At 37.4% G+C, this 23966-nt stretch overlaps 1 long non-coding RNA gene across 2 annotated transcripts in view; it reads right to left on the bottom strand.

Moving 5' to 3' along the window:
- Positions 1 to 1342: 1342 nt before the first annotated feature.
- Positions 1343 to 23966, bottom strand: part of LOC108307437 — a 232296-nt gene continuing 209672 nt past the window's right edge. Inside the window, exon 4 of one of the 2 annotated variants that reach the window (XR_001826536.2) lies at positions 1343 to 1965. This is a non-coding gene — a long non-coding RNA (uncharacterized LOC108307437). Of the gene's footprint in view, positions 1966 to 8603; positions 9521 to 23966 lie in introns of those variants that run through there. The other variant, XR_005201243.1, reaches the window with a different exon arrangement.

Genomic DNA, 23966 nt, shown 5'->3' with positions numbered 1-23966 from the left:
GCAATAGCACCATCTCAGCCCACTGCAACCGCTGCAGTTTTCCCCTACTATTAACATTTTGCATTATTAACAGTAGTATGGTACCTTTGATCAAATTGAAGAGCCAATATTGATACATTACTTTTTTTTTGAGACAGAGTCTCACTCTGTTGCCCAGGCTGGAATGCAATGGTGCCATCTCTGCTCACTGCAGCCTCGATCTCTTCAGCTCAAGTGATCCTCCCACCTCAGTCTTCCAAGTAGCTGGGACTACAGATGCATGCCACCGTACCAGGCTAATTTTTGTATTTTTCGTAGGCAGGGTTTTACCATGTTGCCCAGGCTGGTCTTGAACTTCTGAGCTCAAGTGATCCACTCACCTCAGCCTCCCAAAGCGCTGGATTACAGGCATGAGCCACCATGCCAGGCCCATGTAGTAGTTTTTAAACTGGACTTCACTAAGCCATTAGAGTTTTGTCATAAGAGAACCACTGTGCAAAGTAAGACTGTTCCCCATCCCCACTTCAACCAGACAAGTGGTCCATCTACATGGAATTGCATTTTAAGAATGCTTGTGCTGCTTTTGAAAAGATTGTGTTAAATTTTAAAACCATTTATAAGAAGTAAATAGTTCTAAATAATTCTTAAATTGCCCCCAGTGATTAACTGTGGAACCTAAATAAAATTGCACAGAACTCTTAATATCACCATTTCTTTATATAATGTAATCATGCATGATCATGACCTCAGAAAAATCCTGTCTCTCACTATGTGCTAGAACCCTTGCAAGTACTTTGCGTGCATCATTACAACAAATATTCACAATAGCATTTGGATGCCAATGCCATCTTTACATTCTACTTATAGATAATGAAACTTAGGCTTAGTGAGTTTTGCAAATTACCCAAGGTAAAAAGATAATAATTGTCAGAGTCAGAAGTAGAGTCCAACTTCTCTCCCTTCAGAGCTCGGGATCTTAGCAAAGTGACAATACTTGAAAGCAATAAGCAGTTAGTTTATAACATGTAAAGCATCTGAGCTACAAAATAATCTCTGATCCATCCTGTCATTTATACCAGATCATGAATATAAATCTCACTGAAAGAACAGCAAGATTATGGGGTGAAAAAAATACTTTTTTTTTTTGAGCAAACACACACAACGTACAAATCTTCATCAAAATTCTAGATTGCTTACTTGTTTATTTGTTTGTTTTAAGGTTACTACGTCATTGTGTATTTAGCCACTTTTTCTTCAGTTTTTTTCCCTTTTACACTTTCAAACACTCAAAGAAACTAATCACCTGAAAAAATGGTCAAGAGTGTGGAAGAGAGAAAACGCCAAATGATAACTCGGCAGGAAATTTGATTGCTGTGCTTTATTGTCTTCAGGGAGAGAAGGGAGGGGCTTCCAAAATGCTAATATTAGTAGCTTTCTGATTCATCCCTTTATCCCCCACAGCACCTGGTATATTGCTTTGCATATGTACATAATCAACATTTAAATGAATAGATGAATGTATATGAAGCTTCGAGTTCCAAAATGCTGTATTTCAACTCTGTCTCAAATCTAGCACCATACATTCACTATGTTTTTGAAACCTGATCCCATTGAAATGAAAAACAGAATTTGGGCCTATTAAGGGTATAAAGTCTAATATTTTGAGGTTTCATATAACACATACTGCATCTTTATGTAAACATGTTTGTATAAGCCACCATGTAATTTGCTTATAAGGCTGTTCTATCATATATAATAAACTATCCCAGAACTCAGTGGCTTAAAACAACAATTTATAATTAACTCTATGACTGGCGTTTCCTATGTGGTTGCAGTCCAACAGCCTCAGGCAGCCTTGACTGGGCTGGTCATCCAAGGCTGGTGGTAGATAATGGTGGCCAACTATGGCTCAGCTGGAGCTGCCAACAGGTGCTCCTATACATGCTTTCTTCTTCTGTGGATTTCTCACAGCTCAGCAGATGGACTCTGAGAGGAAACAGCCCAAAAGATCAACAAAGAAGCTTTGAAACTTCTTGTAACCTAGCCTCATAGACTCCAGAGCATCATTTCTGCCCCATTTTATTCGTCAAACTAGTCACCAAGCCCAGTTTATATTTAAGGAGATGGAAATGAGACTCCATCTCTTGGTGGGAAGAGCAGCAGACATGTACAGGGAAGAGAGGGATATATGGTAACCATCACTGGAGACTATCCACCACAAATGCTGCTACTTACAAATGTTTAACAGATTAATGTGAGCTGCTACATCTGAGGGTTGTGTTGTATTTAAACTCGTCTGGGGGTTGTGTTGTATTTAAACTTCCTGAAGTCCTCCTGGCATAATTATGAACTGAGTATTTGCATTGGACAAAATATACATTTGGGTTATACATAATATTTTCAGGGGAAAAAATACAAAGTTCCAAACCAACTCCATTCACTGAAATAATTTGTCAAACTAGAGGGTAGTTTCAATGGTTAATACAATTTCAAATGAGTATACCTTGGTTACATCTGAGAAAACATGTGAAATAATGCCATCATTATCTCCTAGTGCTAAATCCTGTTTCTTCAGATTGACAATCTTATACATTAAAAATGTAATACGTAGTCTTACTACTTCTCTTGGCTCTTTGTGCAAAACAGTAAAGAATAATTTGCTTTACCCTGCTAATATACTCAATAACTAACATTAAGGACGAAAGGCTGACACTTTTCTACAATTTGTCATAATCTATTTCCTTTGCACATTAATTTAAACTTCATGAAACCCAAAATAGGTAGATACAATTAGCTCCATTTTGCAAATAAAGAAACTGCAGTTCTTAAAGGTTTAGAAACTTGCCCAAGTTTAGAAAGCTTTAGGCTTTAGAAACTTACCAAAATGGCGGAAATAATGATAGGTTCCTAATTTTTTTTTCTTACACTCCCTTGTCTCATGAGGTAAAGTGAGTGTGTCCCACATATATGTACAGATGGTTCCCAAACTTGTGATGCTTCAACTTAACGATTTTCAACATTACAGTGGTGTGAAAGTGATAGGCATTCAGTAGAAATCATACCTTGAGTAACCATACAACATGCTGTTTTTCACTTGCAGTATAATACTCAATAAATTATGTGAGCTATCCAGCATTTTATTAAAAAATCATAAATGATTGTGTTAAATGATCTTGTCTAACTATAGACTAATGTGAGCATTTTGAGTATATTTAAGGTAGGTTATGCTAAGCTATGCTGTGCAGGAGGTTAGGTGTATTTAATGCATTTTTGCCTTATGCTATTTTCAATTTACAATGAGTTTATCAGGATGTAACCTCATTACGTCAAGTATCATCTCTGTGTGTGTGTGTATCTATATGTATAGACACACGCATACTTTTCCTTTCTCTCTCCATAACATATATCTGTATTATATATACATAGTACAAATTCTATGTATACACACACTCTTCATAAAGAAGAAGGCAGTACTGCAAGAATATTTGCCGAGATAAAGAAAAAAAATTGCTTGAAAAGGAAAATGTAGTCTAGTCACACTCCACTGGCTCATCTGATATATGAAAAATGAAAAAGAAATACCTATATTCATAAAGAAATCCTAGAAAGAATGCCTCACTTTCAGTTACTGGAGAATGGAAGTGATTCAAATAGGTGAGGAAGGACATGAAACAAATTTCTTTATAAGGATATATTGGATGCTGTGGTCAATCTACACTCCTATCAAATATACTGAAAGAACACTATAAGTAATGCTGTATTATATTATTTGCCTTATGATTAAATCTTGACATAAACTGGTCAAATAAATAACTCAGTAGGAGAATCTGAAGTAATATTTGCACAGTTGCTTTTTGGAAGCAATACTCTCATCTTTCCAGAAAAGGGAAGGATTAGATACCTTTCAAGCTTTCAATAAAAGCCTAAAATCAAAGACGACCAAAACATCGAATCAAAGTCTGAAAGATAGATGTCTTGTATTTGTGAAATATTGGCACAAATGCACTTTTGAATACGGAGAATTAAAATTTAAGTTGTTTATCTCTGAAACAGGTTTAATTTAATATCATGCAAGGCAAATAGACCTTTACTTATGCTGTTAAAGTAGTGCTGAATCAATTATAGCTACTGCCTATTTAAAAAGAATAAAAATAAAAGAAAAATGTAGCAACAACCATTTGTGTGTGTCCAAAGAACACAGATTTTACATGTTCATGAAATTATTTATCTTTGCAATTAATAAGCTAAAAACATGCAGTTCTTTTGGGTCTTTGCTGTAATGGACCAATATTCTGTATGTTTTAGAATAGGTAATAAAGGCTGACATGGCAACTAAGGTCAAATAATCCTGCTCCGTTTTGTACCATCTGTCTCACTGGCAGTATATTGAGTAAATATTCTTTTTTAATGGTGGAATTTTCTCCATAGCTAATCCATAGTCACAGCTGCAATGCCTGACAAAAAATATAGATTCAATAGATATCTTGGGATTGAATTGAATGTATCATTTTCTGTTCTATATAAGGCCCACATTAAGTTATAGACAAGGCCTCCTTCTTAATTTCTGGATGTTTCGTGAAGTGTACATAACCATATAATCCCTATACTATATCAGTGTAGGGAATTTACACAAATAATTTGAATACTTTGACTCACTAAATCATTCAAATCCTTTAAAGCAGTAACACCGGCTCCTTTATGAACAAAATCTTATAGATTAAATGTCACTATCTCCCTTAACAACTTGCATAGATACGGCAAGTGACTATAAGGCTTTTCCTTGAAAGCTGGTTTATAGATTACAATCACAAAGTGTGTGGAAGAATACCTCCTCTCTCTTCCTTGTTCAAAACTCACACAGCTCTATCTGATTGCCATGTTTTATGAGCACCCAGCAGTTGGAGAAACAAGTCTTGTCTTTCAAATAAATCTCTTATCTCTGTCTGTGTTCAAGACTCAAGTCTGCTGCAAAGGCTTACGTCTAATGCAGTGTCACAAACTCTAAAATTGGAGTCATTTAAAAGTTTGTCCATGTCCTCTGTGAGATAAGAGATTGGCAGTGTTAAATTTGTAGATAACCATTAAGGTAGTGATCCCAAAACACTATGTTTCTAAGCAACCTCTACTAAAGTAGGGTGGCATTTGCTGTACTTGACCTAGTCTACCTAATCAAAAGTCCTGCCCCTTATAGCAATCAACAAAAGGTATTTCAGAGGAAGGGATCTAACTTTTTTTCTTTTTTGCTTCTTAAAAAATAGTACAGTATAGGAAAAAGCACTTCATGGAAAAGACTCTCAACCCTAATTCCCAGGGGCAATAAGCTCATCTTCAGAAGCCTTTAAATAACCTTTCTCTCATATCTCCACTGACCAGGCTATAAGTGACTAATGCTGATCATAAAATTACCCAGTGCTTTTGAAAACCCAGACACAGTTGCCTCAAAAAATCTCTCTCAGGTCATACAACCTGCACTCAAGAGCAATTCTTGCTCTCCAAGAATATTTCTTTCTCTTTTTTAATCCACTTTTGCTTTTTAAAAGATATTCTGGGTTATAAGATGTGGTTTCTCAGGCTAATGGGGTGCCAATTTATTCTTCAGCTTGACTCATGCCTTCTTCATATATGAAGCAAAATAGTGGCAACCTTTTCTTAAAGGACAGTGGTTGACCCCATGTACTTTGCTCATATTCTATAAACTGAGCACTCTCTTATCTCAGAAGAAGCTGCAGATGCTCTTTGGCCTTGGAACGTCACTGAAGTGTTACAGGGTGCTGCAGATGAACACATTTAAAATTGAAGGTCAACATATGGGTGATAGGATGGACTGCCAATTTCAAATACTGAAGGGGCATTTCTGTGAAAACGCTTTCTTTTTATAATCTGATAATATCCCCACTCTTTATATAAATAAAGAACTTCATGACAGTTTTACTCATACTAGCACAATATTGTATACAAGATATCTAGTAAGTTTTTCTTTTCAGTTGAGTTACATTGTGAGGGTTTTTAAACTATTCTAGAGGAGATCCAAACAATAAGGAGCCAATCAAGCTTTTCAATGGTAAACTTAAGTAAGGTTTAGCATATTTTGTTTTTCAAAACCCAGGACAATCTCCTAAAATTCTTTCATTAAACTTTATTATATATGAACTTTTAAAGGTATTGGTAAAACTAAAAGGAAAAGTACCTGTGCTATTGTTGCTTACATGAAATTGGTATATTTGTATTTATTCAAATTGGTATTTGTGTATTTATTCAATTCTTCATTAGCTATAGAATTACAAGAGATGTTTCAACAGAAAAAACTTAGTGGCACTGAACAGGGTTCAGATCCCTCCTGTTCCACTGCATAGACCACTTTCCAGTGTTTATTGAAATAAGAATACCTTGCATCAGGATTATGGCATTCCATTAGAAGATGTATGAAAAGTCCCCAGTAAAATGCCTAGCACATACTGGATCACAGTAAGTCTTTACTGATGTGCATATAACCAAATATGAAGACGGGAGAAATATTAGACGAAGATTCCTCATCCAACCCAGATGATGAGACCAAGGCCTTAGAGAGCTTGCCTAATTTTATAAGCCAAAAGATTTGCACCATTTTGGTTTTTCCAAAAGAATGTTCACTACCAAGTAAGAGATCAGTGGGTGTAAACTCATTCATTCAGCCTGAAAAAATGTCTTTAGGTTTACATCACTCTGAGGAAACATTAAAATTTCATATTTCTTTCTGAAGTCTTATTTCTACTGGGTTAGTGAACTTGTCATCTGTGTATAAAGAAGACTCGCTTTCAAGGAGAATGAAAAATGGTTCTCTTCTATAATCGGGGACTCACCGCTCTACCTTCCCCGGTAACATCAGCCATCATGACTCTGTCTCCCTAGCAACCATGTCTCTATATCAGACAGCTTTATCTGAAACAATCATCACTGAAGAAAAGGTAGTCAAAAAAGAGTTCACGTAAAAATAAAAATAAAGCATGAAATAACCACGGGAATAGGTATACTCAATGCTTCCTTGGGATGCTAAGCAATTTTCTTTGTATAATTTTAACAAAAATTTAAAGAGCAGAGATTTGTCAGAATACATATGTATTTCATCAGGTTAAAAACTTTGTTTCAAATGTTATGCTAAAAGAATGTGACTGATAAGATATAATAGAGCTGTAACAAAACAGGAGGCAATTCTGTTCACACCAGAAAGTTCTAAAAAGCAACACGGCAAATATTTCCTGAGACCTTTGTGTTACTAAACACAATTTTGATACAATAGTCTGTACCTTGAGTCTTTCTGCCCCAGGGTCTCTGGGTGAGCTAATTTCTATATTGAGTTGGTTCTCAGCACCAAAGGTCTGAGGGAACACAGGAAAGTTTAAGCAAACAGTTCACTTTATTTGAAACGGATTTAACACTGTCATCAGGAACACTGTGTCCCTCGTGGCCTCATTTTATGGCCCATGCACCTGATGGGCGAGTTCCTGCCAAACTCATTCCTCGGTACCTGCCAAGCCTTCCCCCTCAGGCCCTCCATGCAACCTTTATCCCACTCCTCACTTCAAATTCAGGATTTTCTCAGCCCAAGTAGGTGATCCTCAATAACCAAACATCAGTTTCTGATTGCCAGTGTACTAACCTCAGTTCATGTCCGAATGAAGAAGATACAAAAAAAAAAAAAATTATATAAAAACTCATTGATATTCTAAACCAGGAAATGTCTCCTATGGAAACTAGGCAAACAGTATTAGCTTAAAAAAATATATATCTATCAAGCCTTAAAATCTCAGCCTACACATAGCAATATGGTATCTTAGGGAAAAGATTTAAAGATAAAAGCTTTAATAATAATAGTGTGTTTACAAATGTTTAGCATCTTCAACTTTACAGCATTTTACTGTGTCTCATGTTGTTATCTTAAAAAGCTTTATGTAACACGAAAAGGTAAACTGTTATTACCCTCATCTCATAAACAGTGAAATAAACACAGTAATCTGTTCAACATCATGTAGTGCATTTGTGACAGAAACAGAATTAGATGCAAGGTCTCCTAACTGTAAGCTGGGCACTGAGGGAAATTCTGGGCCTTTTCTAATTAGAGTCAACTCGAGCAGAAAGCCCTTTACATTGTGCTTCAGTCTTTCTGGGTCCCAGGTCAGTCCCAGTCCCAGCTGAATTTATGTTCTCTCTCTCCTTTCAGGCCAATCCTGTTGCACTTGCTCCCAGCTCAGAGAAACAAGAGACTATGCTCATTTTAAAAGCTGGCTTTGCAGCTCTGCTTGCAAAGAATGGAGAATCACGGAACCATCAGATATATGCCACTAACCAAGATATTCAATGAAGGACCCAACAATTTTGGCAATATTTACTTACTCGATACTTCCTAAGCCCTCAGCACTGTTCTAGGCATTCGGGAAACAAAAACTAAGAGAAGAGACAGCATCCTCCACCTTCATGGGGCTTATATTCCGGGAGAGGAAGACGGATAGTAAATTATAAATATAATATATAGGTAAATTATATGGAATATTAGATCATGATAAATGCCAAGGGGGTAGATATCGGGCCAGGTAGGGAGTTTGCTAGAGGGTAGAGATGAGGGTGGGGGTACAATTATTAGGCTGGGTGGGACAATAGGCATTACAGTCAGTCCTCTATCCAGCAAAATCTAATGAGGGAAAGGGAACCAGAGAGAGAAGGACTGACAATAGACAGTTACTTACAGACACCTGCCATAATGAACACATCTAATACTAACAAGATACACTGAGACACTGAAAAGTCTAGGGAGACCTAACATATACAAGCCAGTTTACATCCCCCCACAATTTCTGGGGTTATGTCCCTCCCAGGGCTGACCTATCAGATTATAAAGTATGTTTGCTTCTCTGCTCAGGCTGCATAGTTTCCCATGTTTCATCATCCTCCTTATCAGAGCTTGCTCCCTCCTGAAGATCCATTCTGGGCTCAAAAGACTCCTTCCTCGAGGTATGTCCTTGCAGTTAGCACCCACCGAGCTCTGGAACCAGGTTTCGGATGATTCAAGATCAACTACTGTCTCTCCTCACCATTACGGCTGGACTTGTCAGCCAGGCACTCCTGGGTTGATGGGCTTTAATTCTGCTTGCTTTCCATTGAAGGCTATTTTACCCTAAAGCACAGTGCTTTCCAGAGGGAGCTGGACACTGGGGCAACTTAGTGCATTTTTCTCTCTCCCTACAGCACCACCCGGACATAACCAAGCTCTGTCTTATTTAGGACATGGCTTCCTTCCTCCTCTGGTCTCTTTTCCCTCCTCCCACCAATCTGCAGATTCTGTTTCCCATAATAATTTACAAATCTCTGTTTTCTCTTCCAAATTTATCGAAATTGATCAGCACTGCTAAATTCTTCTACTAATGGTATTTGAAACATGATAGCTCTTGGATACAAATTGCTTCCTCGTAGGAATTATTTCTGCACAATCAAGAATGTTCTCCACAGCCAAGCTAAAGCAGAAGGTCAGGTTCCAAGGTAGCAGGTCCTTCAGCTCAAAATTCAGCTTCTGGAAAATTAAAATGGATATAATCATTAGGACAGCACCTAAATACGGTTTAAACCTATACTACCCTTCAATTGTATGGTCACCATCCAGAACGCAGAGACTGAAAAGGTAAGTTGAGCATAACTACAACAAACGAAAAGGGAAATTTAACCAGGAGGGAAACATCCCACAAATGGAAAATAATACAATAAACTATGGTATATCTTGAATTCTTGAAAGGCTTGGTATTGAATATATGAATAGCAAGCAGATATACTCAGACAAGGACTGTTTTTATTTTTTCAAAAGGAACAGAAAAAGAAATCACAAATATTCACAAAACTTACTTTAAATGTGTTTTTTAAAAACATCACAAGTAACAAATGACATTTTAAATGTGACAGAATTTATATTCCAGTGATAATACCAATAATAAAATTAAATTGAAATTAAGAAGGAAAAAAATCATATAAAGCAAACTACATCATGAAAAAGTTCTGCCCCACTGGTCATCACGCCTGTGTCTAGCTCCGGTCCTGCCACTAACCAGCTGTGTGAAGGGGAAACCTTTGGGCAAGTCATGGAATGTCCCTCAGTGAAAACTCTGACAAATATAAAATTAGTTTTTTGAAAAAGATCTTCAATTTCCTTCCAGTTCTGAAGTTGTATGAATCTTCTGATGGTTTACATCAGATTATAGAACCACAGGTTATAAGTTCTTTAATCATGTATTCCTGTCCCACTAGTTCTAAAACTCTATTCCTGTCCCATTGGTTCTAAAACTCTATTATGTCAGTTTGAAGTAGATCATCATATCAGTTGAAATACTGGTCCTACAAAGTAAAGTATAGAAAATGAATTGATATCACTCAAAATAAGGTATCTGAGATTCAGACTCTTTTAATCAAACACATTCAGTAAAAGCCAGTCTTTCTGGAAAAGCTAAAATGGTAATAATTCTTTTCACTATAAAATTCAACTTTGGCAACCCACAAATTATCTATACAATTTAGCTTACAAACAATAATAGCCTTCTGTCTTATTTGAAAAGAAAATGAAATATGAATTATTTCTCCTCATTACTTTTTCCCCCATTTTCTAAGAAAAATTTTAATGAAAACAAATATATTTTCTTGCTTAGGGCCAGAAAGAAAACAAAACTACCTAATTATAATTTCTGCAGCTGGAATGAGAGAGTTTAAGCAGAAAAATATTTAATCATCGAATGTATTGAGTATTGTCAGGATCAGAGCAGAGTTCTTTGAATAAGGTGACCATGCTGAATCAGAAGAATGGCAGCAAAAGAGAAACTGGATTTTTCTCAGGACCACAGCAAATGCCTTTTTCCACATGCACCAGTTCTCGAAGTGTTTCATATCAAAGATTAATTATTAATAAATTAGAAAGACATTCTTCTAGTCCGTACACATTGTTTTACTTGCTGGATATCCCTAGAAACCAACCTAACTCAGCTTACTGTTATTTTTACAGCCAAATCATAGCAAATCTGGGACAGTCTTTATTTAGATAGTCAGCAAGGGATTCTTTGATATTGAATACTTCTAGCTACTTCTAAACATTAAAAATAGCCAACAAAAGACTCTCTTATGGATGTTTTTATTGCTTATTTCATCCTTTATTTACAAATATTTGTTGTGTGCCCTCCATGGAGGCACTATTGTAGGCCTTTGGGTCAAAGATCCTTGCCCTTGTGCCTTTGAGAAATCTTACATTCTAATTCAGAGAGACAGACATAGATGATACACATTATTAATGAGTGAATCATACAGTGTGTTAAGAGACAGTAAGTGCTACGGGAAAAAGAAAAAGTCAAGTAGGGTGAGATAGAGAAGGTAGACAAGGATGGTATGGGCCAAGGTGATATGGGGATTGCTGGAAAGATGATGATCCCATCAACGGGTATTGACGAGGTGCAGGAAATAGCAGGTTGCCAGAGGGGAGGGTGGTGAGGCATGTAGCCTGGGGTTTGGATATCAGGAGTCCACCTTTAGATACACTGAGATTGACGCGTCTCTTAGAAATGAGCATCTGATTATACATTTCATTCTACATTATGTTAGCACAGAGCACCAGAGTAATTTTTGTCATATTCACTCAGAGGTTGGGGAATAGTTGGAAATCCCTAAAGGAGAAAAAGAAACAGATGTTCAAATGAGCCATTAGCCTTCTAATGAAAAAGATCTGCAAATATCTTAGGTTTTGAGATGAAGAAAGTTAAAATCCTTTTGTCTAGGATGGACACATCCACATAAAAATAGTTGTGCTAGCTTTTCTTTTCAAAAATGTAGTAAACTTTGAAGGAAACAGACACTTGAGTCTTAACAGAGAAAGGCACAAACTATAAACCACAGGGAGAGGTTTCACAAAGGGAAGAAATGAACTTCCCTGGGAATGTGGAAATCTAACACAAGCTAATTCATCCCACACACACCCCGTTTTCACAGATTCTTAATTGTCCAGAGACTCAGAATCTAAAAGAAGGAATGCTACAACCAAGAAAATGTCAGCAATGACCATGACCTCTTGCTGAAGAACATGTTGTATCAAACTTAGGAAAAGAAAGTTGCTGATTAAAGTACTGTCCAAAAATCTCTGATTTTATGAAACCAGATAATGTATCTACAAAAATGGCTATATATGCTTTTAAAAATAGATACTTTAAATAATCATGATAAAATTGATAATATATTGACCTTTTTTTAAAAAAGATCTCCCAGTAAACTGAGTTGAAGACTTTTAAGAAGAGAATGAGTAAGGGTTTGCTGCTCCCATTGAATACACTAGTCCTTTGTATACCTAGAATATCTCTCCCTCTGTATCACTTTCAGAATGTCCCAACTCAGATTCCCCTCATCTCTATCTTCATCTGTGCCCCAAATCAAGTATCTAAAGGTCACACAACACAAATAAACCCTCTCATATCATCCCTGGATTTCACACTTTTAAAGTACCAGATTTATATTAAGCAGCTTATAAAATCATAATGGGTTGGAAAAAATGTATATATACATAAACATTCACACAAATACAGGTGCTATATGTATACATATACACAATACATAAACAAATACCAGCATCTATGCATATACACACATATACACACAAACTATGTATATTCCTATACACTATATATATATATATATATATACACACATATACAGACACACACATAGACACAGTATACACACACACACACACACACACAAACACACATTTAGATGTGTATTTAGTATCTATTCAGTTCCTTAGCATTCTTATCTAGTTATATCAGTAGAGACTTGGCATATGTTGCTAATCTATTGATAACTACGAAGAGTCTCTGAAGTTCAATGTAACTATTGAGACAACATTTGAAATAATTCATCCCTATTTCACTATTCACCACAGGAAAATGACCAAAATGTTGGAAGTGATGAAAAAGATTAATCTTAAAACATTTTTTAAAGTTATTTCTAAGTGTGTCTTCGATAACCATAAATGAATTTTTAAAGATAACAAAAATGTAATTAGAAAAGAAAATTCTATTTGCTTCGTAGCTACAGCTGAACTCAATCAGATTACTCGGATTTGGTGAAGATTTCCGCTTAATTAACATTTTATGATTCAGTTAAAACGTCACATAAATTCTAGAGCATTGCTGAGCCAAGCCAGATTTGATCTGTTGGCATTTTATTACATCTGACAAGCCATAATTTAATTAGTTTTCATTTCTGTAGTGTTTAATGTAAAAAATTATGTTAACTATAAGTAAAAACTTATTATCAAAAGAGTTATCATTATGTTGCTTTCAGCCTGTTTATTGGACAGTAATCCTATTCTCTAGCTTTTAAGGAAAAGATGCAACCATCTCAGTTAATTACCGTTTCATTGCTAGTACCCCAGAGCAAGCACAGTTAAGTGTTCAATGTTCCAAAGTAACTGGCAAAGACTTAGAAGAACCAGGACATATAAATCTGCACTAACAACTTAAGTTAATTGGCAAAATGGAAATAAATACATGAAGTTAGTGATTACCCCACACTGAAATGAAAGGAACAGCTGACAGTAAACACAATCCAAGCACACAACTTCAACCAAGCTTGTACAAGTGACAAGACACTTCACTGGGATTTCGAATGAAATAGCGTGCTCGGATAGCCTCTGTTGAATCACTCTACACACGTATTCAAAAAAGAAATATCTATATCGGCAAAGGGCGGCAATAAATAGCAACGCTTTATATGTCTTCACTTTTCGTAAAATATACACTAGTGAAATAGGGGAATCCCTTTGTGAATCTAGAAGAATGCCTCAAAAAACATGATTTTCCTACACAAATTATAAAAACTGTCACTGTAACATTGAAAAAAAAAAAAAACCCTAATCTACAGCACAATATCTGAGTGATGATACATAATGGAGAGATGTTTCTACCTATTTGATAATCAAACATTCATATGTCAATAAAATGATAAAACACCATAGATCACTGGCAATACTCTAAATGTTACCACAAGTTTTGTTATTATTAATTATTATTATATCTTTAGCTTTGTTGCCTAAAGTCATTATATAGAGTACAGAGCATGTATTCTTCAGAACACAGGTGTTTTGGGATTTTTGTTGTCTTGCAAAATTCAACCTTAGCAAATCATAAAAAAAAGTTGCTGCTTGAAAATCCAAAGGTGGAGTTCAGTAATAAACTGAAACAGATGCTTTGCAGCAAGGGAAGGACAGTGTAGTGAGGCCATCAGTGTTTGCAGGGTAAACACCACATCAGAATGGTAGGTGCAGCCTGCATATTTGACAGTAGCTCTCTGGTACATAAAAAATTCCCACAAAGCAAACGGTAACAGAATTCATTCACAAGGCCAATATTAACTTTGTCTTATTTAAATGTCTATCAATGGTCTACTTACCCCTAACTTCAATTTGTAAAGGGGTGCCTCACCCCTTTACTCCTCTTGAATCCTGGTGAAGTAAAATGGCTGGCCAGGATGCTCATAGGCCGTTAAGGTCTTGAGGACCTGTTCCCCCATTTTACTTTTCCAGACTCATCTTCATTCCTCACTCGCTTTGCCTCCGCATTTCCTACGTCGCCATCACAGCAAGCTGCCCCCCATTTTCAGACCCCCACATGCCTTTAGGACTTTTTTTTCAAGAACACCCGTACCTGGCCGATGCCTCCTCATCCTAGACCCAGCTCAATTGTCATCTCCTGTCTGAAGTCCTCCCCAGTTTCTCCTCATAAAGAGTGGTTCAGAACAAGAGACGTCTGCTTGAAAAGCCAGTTCTGTCACTTACTAGGGGTATAACTCTTGTTCCACAGATGAACTCTGTTTTCTCACTTATAAAATGAGAATATTAACCTGTGTCTTTCTCTGTTAGCTGCCTTTCAGAGCTATCACTAAAACTAGATCTTTAGCACAGTGCCTGGCACAAAATAAATATTCATAAACTGCTGCTATAATTATTATCTCCTGGTCTCCCAGAACACTTTGTTCTGCAATAGTGTTTATCAGATTGTGTAAGAACTGTTCTTTAATCTCCTCAATGAGATAAGCTCTGCTCAGCTTTGTGTCTCTGATGGCCATTATATGATGATACATGTGTGCGTAACTAATATATGAACAGTAAAACAATCACCCCATGGTCATAGTTAATGTCATGTACATTCGTGTTTTAAAATATTCTTAATTGAAGCTTTTAAATATGGCTCTTTCTTATCCACAAGTATATGGATGAAATGAAAATAGAAGAGTATAGTTTCATGGGATAGTGTTTCAGAAATCAGTGGCACCAGGCACTTCTGGAAGTAGAGAGGAAGGCAGGTCTGAAAATAAGAAGGTCCAAGACAAGGTTTGTCTTGGGGAAACTGAGTCCCCCTGAATGTTGCAGCCCTTGGCCAAGGCGTGTGGAAGAGTTTTCACAATAGATAAGGTCACAGTCAAAAACTACAGAAAAGAATCAGCTGATATAGCAAACAGCATAATTCACAACCTAAGAGTTATGGGTAAAAAGCAACCTAAGATTGTTTTCAATGCTGAATGAAATCAGAGAAATTATATAATTTGTAAAGCAAAAATAAGACAAGCAGATTTTAAAACGCAACTAAACAGAAATACTAAAAATAAAAAATCTAATCAGCAAAATAAAAAATCTTAGTGTATTGATTAAAGAATGGTTTGGGCACAGGTTAAAAAAAAGAATTAATGAATTAAAGAACAGATATAAAAAAGAAAATGACCAGGAATACATCTGGAATCTCTAAGCATAAAGATCACTGTACAACTTCAATATTCAGAAAGGCAGTAAGATACACAGAGATGGTGAAAGTAAATTAAATATGTAATAAATTCTCCAGTCAGATTGATTCTTTTCTAACAGCATGTAACACTACATATTCAACAACCATCAAGTTATTTATTGTATCTGGAACAGAACTATATCAATTGATTCTAGCATCTAATATTTCCAGGAAATAGTTATTTATATTTTGCCTAATACTAAAAATAATAAACCTTCATATTGATATATGACGATTATAAAATTATTTCAGAACTTAAGGAGGATACATGGTTAAGTCAGACTGCCTCAAAACATCATACACTGAACCTAACTTAGAAACTTTAGGTAACCATATAAGTAATCTCAAACTTGGTGATTTCTAGTGTAAATTGTGAAGCAAACGTAATTAAACTTGACCTTTCATGCTGAAAAAATTTTTAAAACACACATGATACAAGAAAGACTTTCATTTATCTCCTTAGACATACAACTAATACTCAGAGAGAGGGAGAGGCAACCTGTGGGAGTCATTTGGCCTTTAGTTAGGGGCCGAGGTTCTCAGGTGAGAAGTGGTTGCAGTACAGGGCTGCATACACACCCGTCTGGTGGTAGCACCAGTTACAGAACTAAAGCAACGTATACAACTTCAGAAAGAACATAATCTTCAAGAACAACTTATTAGAAACACACGATGACCCAAAATGCCAACATGACAAATATAGGAACAGGAAGATCTCATCTCAAAGGTAAAAATAAAGGAAGGGCTGACTCCGGTCCTTTTTCCACCAATATCAGAAATATTTTTCATGAAAACCTGAAGTTAGAGAGGACATAGACATTTTATATCATCTAACATCAGTTGTAGAAGAAACCACTGGGAAATGTTCTCCAAGACTAAGTGTGATGCAATAATAACAAGAATAACAACTCCTTGCATTTAGGTAACATGATTAGAACTGGAATTTTATTTTCTCATCACTACTTCCCTGTGGATAGGTGGAGCATGCTGCTTGCCACCAGGTTACAGGGAAAGAAGCTGAGAAACCTAGTGGTTAAGAGACTCATCTGGTGTTGCCCAATGAATGGACCAAGTAGCATCTTTTCATTTAACCATTAATGTGGTCGTTTTGAAATAGTTCTTGCTCCAAGAAAGGACTGGAGGCAAAGCGGGAAAACTCACCTTTGTAAGAAGGATTCTCAGCTGGAGTTGGGATAGTCTCATTCTGTGTCCAGAACTGAACTCGCCATCTTCCTGCCAGAGTTTACAATCTATTTAGCTGCTCTACTTCAACTTCTCCTTCTCTCTCACGTCCAGTGTAGCAACAACTCCTGGCAAGACTAACCTCTAAATGTTTCCCAGTACCTCTCCCCACACCACTGCCACTGTCATCACTAGAGATTCTTGATCTCTTGCCTGGATTACAGGCATCTGAGCCTTCAGACTTGCCCTCTCCAATCTACTTCCTACTCTGCCGTGACAGTAATTCTTCTAAAGCCACATTGGATAAAGACTGTACTTTGCTATGTCCCCCTCAACGAAATTTTGACTTCAGCATATTGCCCACCTTCTGCAATGGCTTACAAAGAAGTCCTAGTTTATCTGTTTTCCTCTTCTGTCACTCGTTCTCTTACTCACCACATCCCAATCGCGCTACATCATTGCAGTTCCTCTGTTCCACCCTTCCCGCTCATCCTTCAGAACCATGTCCATGCTGTTCCTGCTGCCACGAACATCCTTCCTATCACCATCCCTTATACGAATCAGTTCCTATTCACATAGCAAAGCTCATCTTAGCTGTCGTTTTCTCCAGAAAACCTCGTAATATTGTATTTGCTCTAACTTGCCTGTATTCCCAATCTGACTGTATATATTATAAAAGCAGGGCATGCAGGGCATGTGTCTGACTTATGTACCACTGAATCCCCAGTGGCTTGCAGTGCCCAGTAAATATTTCTCTTTATATAGTTTTTAAACTTGTATTGGAATATAGAGTAGCTACAAAACATGCCCAAATCATAAGTAAATAACTCAATCCATTCTTACAAATTGAATATACTCTGTATCTAAGACCCATATTAGGAAACAGAGCATTACTTATACCCCAGAAATGCCCCCATGTGCCCCTTCCACTCAATACACCCCCATGGGTAATCACAATCCTGATTTATAACAGCATACATTAATTGTATTTGCTTTTACTTCACAAAAATCATATAGTACATTTGCTTTTGTGTCTGAATTCTTTTGTTCCACATTATGTCAGCAAGATTCATATTGTTGCACGTGATCATGCATTTTCATTACAGTAGTGCCCAATAAATATTTATTAAGTGAAGATAATGAATGAAATAACAATCACTAAACTCCAAAAGAGGAGAAAGGTCTCCACGTCATAGAATGAAGGAAACAGATCAAGTCCAGTCTTCAGCCTGAATCCCCCAAAGCAACAGGAGATATAAAAAATGACATAATAATATGTGCCCCAGGACCCTTCCCCATGTCATAATAGTAAATTGAAACATCAGCAGCAATTGGATCGCTCCTCCTTTTCTCTTGTTTTATTGTTAAGGTGTGTCACCTTTATAATCAGAATCACAGAGCCAGGTGCAAAGGGCATCATTTGAATTATAGGATGGTGAAAGGAACACACCTTCCTGGATGTTACAAGCAAGCAATACAGACGTTAAATGCTGATTTACTTCCTGCTTTCTGTGCTTTACACGATCCCTTTTAATATGCCAAACGGTCTATGAATCCCATCTGTCAGGAATTAAAGATGTACAAAGCAAGTAAAGGAAGTAGCAAATTAGAAAGTGATAGAACAGGGGCAAAATACAGGGACAGAAGGAGGATGCATTGACAGTATCAGTCAGGGATCCTGGAAGGATTGCCTTGGTCCTCAACTCTGGCTTCAAATGAAAATCACTTGGAGGAAATGCTGTTGGCTGGGCTCCATCCCAGACCAAAATGTTTCAGGATCACTAGGCATCAGCATTTTTTCAAGCCTCCCCAGGTGGTTTGTACATACAACCAGCTTTGAGAACCACCAGTTTAAAGCAAAGACCAGAGGAGACAATAAACAGACACACCTGTAGATGTTCCCAAACTTTATTGTAGGGAAAATCACCTGGAGAACTTGTTTAAATTGTGGATTCTCCCAAAACCACTCCACCCCACCTCTAGAAGATCAGATTCAGCTGGTCTGGATAAGCCTAGGGCTCAACATTTGCCACAATCTCCCCAGTGATCCTGAGGGAGTAGAAACCCCAGGGAAAAGATGTCTAATGAGGATGAAGAAAGAGACGAGAGGTGGAACTTCAATGAAGAGGATACCTCTCCCTAGCCTTGGTCCAGAGCGAGCACACTAAAACTCTGTCCTGAAAGAGGTAACAGACTTTATTTTTTTCCTAAAATGAAGTTTTGTATAGATAACATATAAGTACTTATTAAAATTTCATTTGCCCTTAAATTTAAATCTCTCTGAAAGCATGTGAATATACTAAATGGGCACCAATCTACCTCTTTACCTTTTTTTCCTTTACACAACAGTAAACCCACCATGCCAGTCTGAAGGGGACCCACTATTGAATAGTTTCTAAAATGCGTAACATAAAATAGCAAGCTCTATGACCATGAGTGTGCTTTAATAGGATGATTCCATGATAATAAGCATCCTTTAAATTAACAGATAGCTTTTAGGAAAGCCAGTGCAAAGACTTTATTTGTATGACCAAATGTGGAGGATACATTAAATGGCCTCTGAAGTTCCTTTAATTATAAGAAATGAAGAATTAAATTTGAGGATTTCTGGGGTGTTTTTCCCCTTAACACCTGCTAGATCATTCAGTCATCTGCTTTCACATTCCAAGAGATTGCAATGTAAAAATTAATACAAAGAACAGCTACTGCATAAGATAGTATTCAACAAAATTTAAGTGAAGGGTGCATCCTTGAGCATGGGAAGAGAGTGCTAGCCACCTAAATAAGGATCAGTGGGCAAGTCACATGGCCGACCCCTGAGTGGACCTCAGCACATGACTCAGCTGTTCTGGCTCAATTTTCTAACCTGTAAAATGAAGTGACTAATATCAGCTACCATGGACTGAGCTCCTGTGTACTAGGATTTTTGTGCGTACCTTTTTGCAATAATTCTATGAGTTATTATTATCCCCAATTTAGAGATGGGGAAACTGAGGCTCTAAGACAGTTAGGTAACTATCCCAAGTCTAGCTCTTGAGTGGCAGAACAAGAAGCCAGTTTCACTATTCTTGAAGCCCTAAAGATCCAGGGCCATGTCTGGCTTATCATGGCAGCCCCTAAGTCTTACCCACACAGCACATGCCTGGCTCACTCAGGACCATGTCTTCAGTCAGGGAATCAACCCAGCTCCAAAATCATTTCATTCATCCTTCCAATTATTCTATTATATATGCCTCAAGAAATGGATACTGGTATGCATATCGCAAAATAAATTTCCTAGCCCCAAGATGAGAAACATTTGAAAAGCTCAGTATTTGGTTTCAGGAGAGTTGGACAGGGGAGGGTTGAGAAGATTTTGGTAGCAATTTGCTACAATAACCAGAGAATAAGATGGAAAGAGCCTAGACGGACTCCTTTCCTTCTTAGTTTTGTGACTTTAAGGCCAGTTAGCTAATCTCCATTTCCTCATCTGCGAGAGGCAATGTGAATTAGGTGATCCTTGTGGCTCATTCAAACACTAAACTTTTATTGTATGCAGTCCTTTTTATTTTAATAGAACGCTATCCACCACCGCTGTTTCACCTGTCCCTGAACATTCACTCACCTAGGAGAAAATCTGATTTGCACGGGAGTGTCTAAACAAAGGTGACTATTCAGACCTATTGCCTGTTACATTTATCTGAGAATCCGCAGTTCTTTTCTACTCCTTTTATACTGTAGGTAGTCTCTTTTTCAGATGACAGGGAGGGGTAAATCAAACATTACATTTAGAGTGAGAAAAATACTCCCGTTTCACTCAACACTCCTTGAGTGTTCTTTTTACCAAGATCAGCCCACAGTACATCTGGAAAACTATAGAAAACTGTGCAAATGAAGTTTTGTTAGACAGCTAGCATGTTCAGGAAATGGAAAGGGCCAGTGAGTCAAAAATTATTACAGATTTAGAATGTTACACTTAACAATTATGATCAAGGGGTCACTCCAGGGTAATTCTTAGAACAGTCAGATAAGCAGAAACGGAGATCTGGAGATACCTACAGACCACCTGGGAGAGAGAATAGTAAACCAAGCTTAGGTCAGAGGTAGCTTTTTTGCAGTTGGACTTCAGAAGATAGTGATTACTTCTCTATCATCCTTTGAATCTTCTCATTTTTCCATTCCACTTCTTTCACTCTTTCATTTTATCTGCATCACACAGCTACTATGTGCACAAAGTAATACAGATCAAAGAATCCATAGGAAAAGGGCCAGCTTTTTTGGAGGGAATATTGGGGAGACGCATACACACAATCAAGTGCCATGAAATAATACCGGCACTAAAAACTCAGACTTTGGAAACAAACATATCTGGGTTTTAATCCCAGCTCTGGTAGCCATGCAAACTTGGGCAAGTTATTTACAATGAGTGGAGTTTCCTCGTCTGCAATAAATAAATAATTGATGATGATGGTGTCTGCTTCATAAGCTTGCTGTAATGACTTACATAGATAATATGTGTAAGGGAGGTTATGGTGCCAATTGTAGATTTGGTCCTTCCAAAAGTGGTAGCTGTGCAAGGTGAGCAGAGATGAGAGGGTAATCCATTCTAACCAGGGCCACAGTTTAGGCTTCCTAGATTCTTTGACTCCAAAGAGCATTCTCTTCTTCTTAAAACTCATTTGATTTTGCTGTAATTACAGTAGCCTGATTCAGTGTTTATCTCTTGAACTTTGTACAAAGCTCTCTGACTCTTTGACTCCTAACTCTCTTATCTCTTCACAACTCTTCCCAAGTTCTCGTCCTTGATCCTTGCATCTCCTGTCTTAACCACATTCCCTCCCATGGGTCATCTGCCACACTCGTGCTTCTGATGCACTCACCTCTACCTTCAGAGCTGACTGGAGCTCCAAATGGAAAGGTGGGGCAGGCAAAACTCCAGACACAGCAAGGGCTATAACATGATCCAGAGAACAAGGTGCTGGGGGGTGTTGTGGTCTAAGAATGTTTGAGCTTATCTCAAGTACAGGCTCTCTGCTAAGGTTGGCCTCTCCCGTCAACTTCTCTGCATGGGAGGAAACACTACCTTGAAAATCTTCCTAAAGTGTTGCTTTTATTTGTTTGCTTTCTCCCTTCTAGGTCTCCCTGTTACCTACTATCTCAAACATGGCCTTCTCTGCAGGGTCCCTTCTGTGTACTTAGTCATATATTAACCACCTCTCCCCAAAGCTACTCTCATCAAGCCACCTCCTTGCTGACAAATTTGGTAGCTTGTTTTTTTTTCCAAAGCAATAATAGATGCAAAAGTGTTTAGCCGTTTGCCAAGCACAAAAACACTGGTCAATGACAGCCCCGTATCAATCCCAGCATGATTTGGGGAGACTACAGGAACAGTTTTATCTGTTGTATGACCACACAAGTATGGGTGGGTGAGTGTCTGTTTTTGCCATTTCCAAGTGGTGACTCCAACTTTTCCCTGCTTCCTCCCCACAGAACCCTCTTTTCTTTCCCCTTAAAAAAGAAGACTTCTGACTTGTATCCTCACAGTACTGAATAATCTCTAGACACAGGATAGAACCCTAATAATCAGAGGGGAAGACAACTATCACTCAATTGTAGGTCAGGATGTAGGATATTTATAGAGTGTAATACACAACCTTAATGGAAACCTGTGGGAAGAACAAGCAATATTTTAAACAGTGACTTGATCCTTTTTGTAGAAAAAGGATCAAGAGAGTTGTTTTTTAATTGCACAGTTACATCTGGGTCATTTGGTTGGAAGGACAGTGAGATTTATGCTTCCCTGGGAATTACATCTTCTCAACTATAAATCTCAAGACCTAGCTGGCATTCACAGAGAGGAAGAACTCATCCTTTCACTCACTGAATAAATATGACATATTATGGCCATAACTCTGGGGGAAAAAATTTCAAGAACCTTCTACTAAAGAAGATGATCCAAGAAAGTGAATTATGCAAATAATCACATTCTGGTAAAACATAAAAAGAGATATACATGGCTAGCAGGACTGAAGCAGGCAGGAGATTATGTATTCAGAGATCTCTCAACATCTTCACAGATCTACTGTTATTTGAACTAGAAAGATAAGTAAGATTTTTGGCAGAGAAGAAGAAAGTTTTATAGTCAGAGTAGCATGAGCAGAGAAGGGCATGGAGGCCTACATGGAGAACAGTGAGTAGTCTGGTTCAACTAGGATATACAATATATTTGCAGGAGTAAAATGAGACAAGGCTGGAGGGGGAGGTAAAGGTCAAGACATGAACCACCTTAATTTTTAAGGCATTTGGCTTTAGTTTAATGGTAAATGCAAACCCACTGAAGGATTTTAACAGCCATGACCTGCACTGTGCTTTATGAAGCTTAGTCTCCCAGATGATCTTAAAATCTTTGCCTATGAATTAGTTAAGATCCTCACCATTGCTTGCTGGAATTACTGGTATAGTAAGCAGTCTCCCATCCAAAACCAATTACCTGGGGGTATACACAAATAAGTAGATGGTTCGTTGTGTGATATCTTTCTTGTTTAACCTACCAAACTCTGTTGTAATCATATATTTACCTAATTCTTCTTTCTATTAGACTGTAAGTTCCTTGATGGCAGACCAATACCTCTCAGGTCTGTATATCCCTGCTTCTCAGCACAATGTTGACACACAAAAGATTGTGATGTTTTGTTCACATTCCTGCTTATGCCCTCTCATTCATTCACTGCATGAGCAGGAGCACCAGATAGGAGGTTATTGGAATGAACCAAGTGAGAGATCAAAGCTTGAGCTGAGGTTGCAGCATCAGGAGTTGACATGAAAGACATGGCGAAAATAGGCTAAGCCCTGGAATGCTTTCTAAAATAATAGTGAAAAGCATAATCTCATTTTCTCTTTGCTGAGTTATAGGCCACTGTAGTAAAAAATGACTTGCAGAAAATATAAGAAATCTTCTTCTACACTTGCCTCATGTACACTTAGATGTGCATTGTGCAC

Source organism: Cebus imitator, unplaced genomic scaffold, assembly GCF_001604975.1.
Source record: "Cebus imitator isolate Cc_AM_T3 unplaced genomic scaffold, Cebus_imitator-1.0 Scaffold4, whole genome shotgun sequence".
In the NCBI taxonomy this organism is placed as follows: domain Eukaryota; kingdom Metazoa; phylum Chordata; class Mammalia; order Primates; family Cebidae; genus Cebus; species Cebus imitator.
Note: the sequence above shows the minus strand (reverse complement) of the source record. Positions and strands in the feature narration are given on the sequence as shown.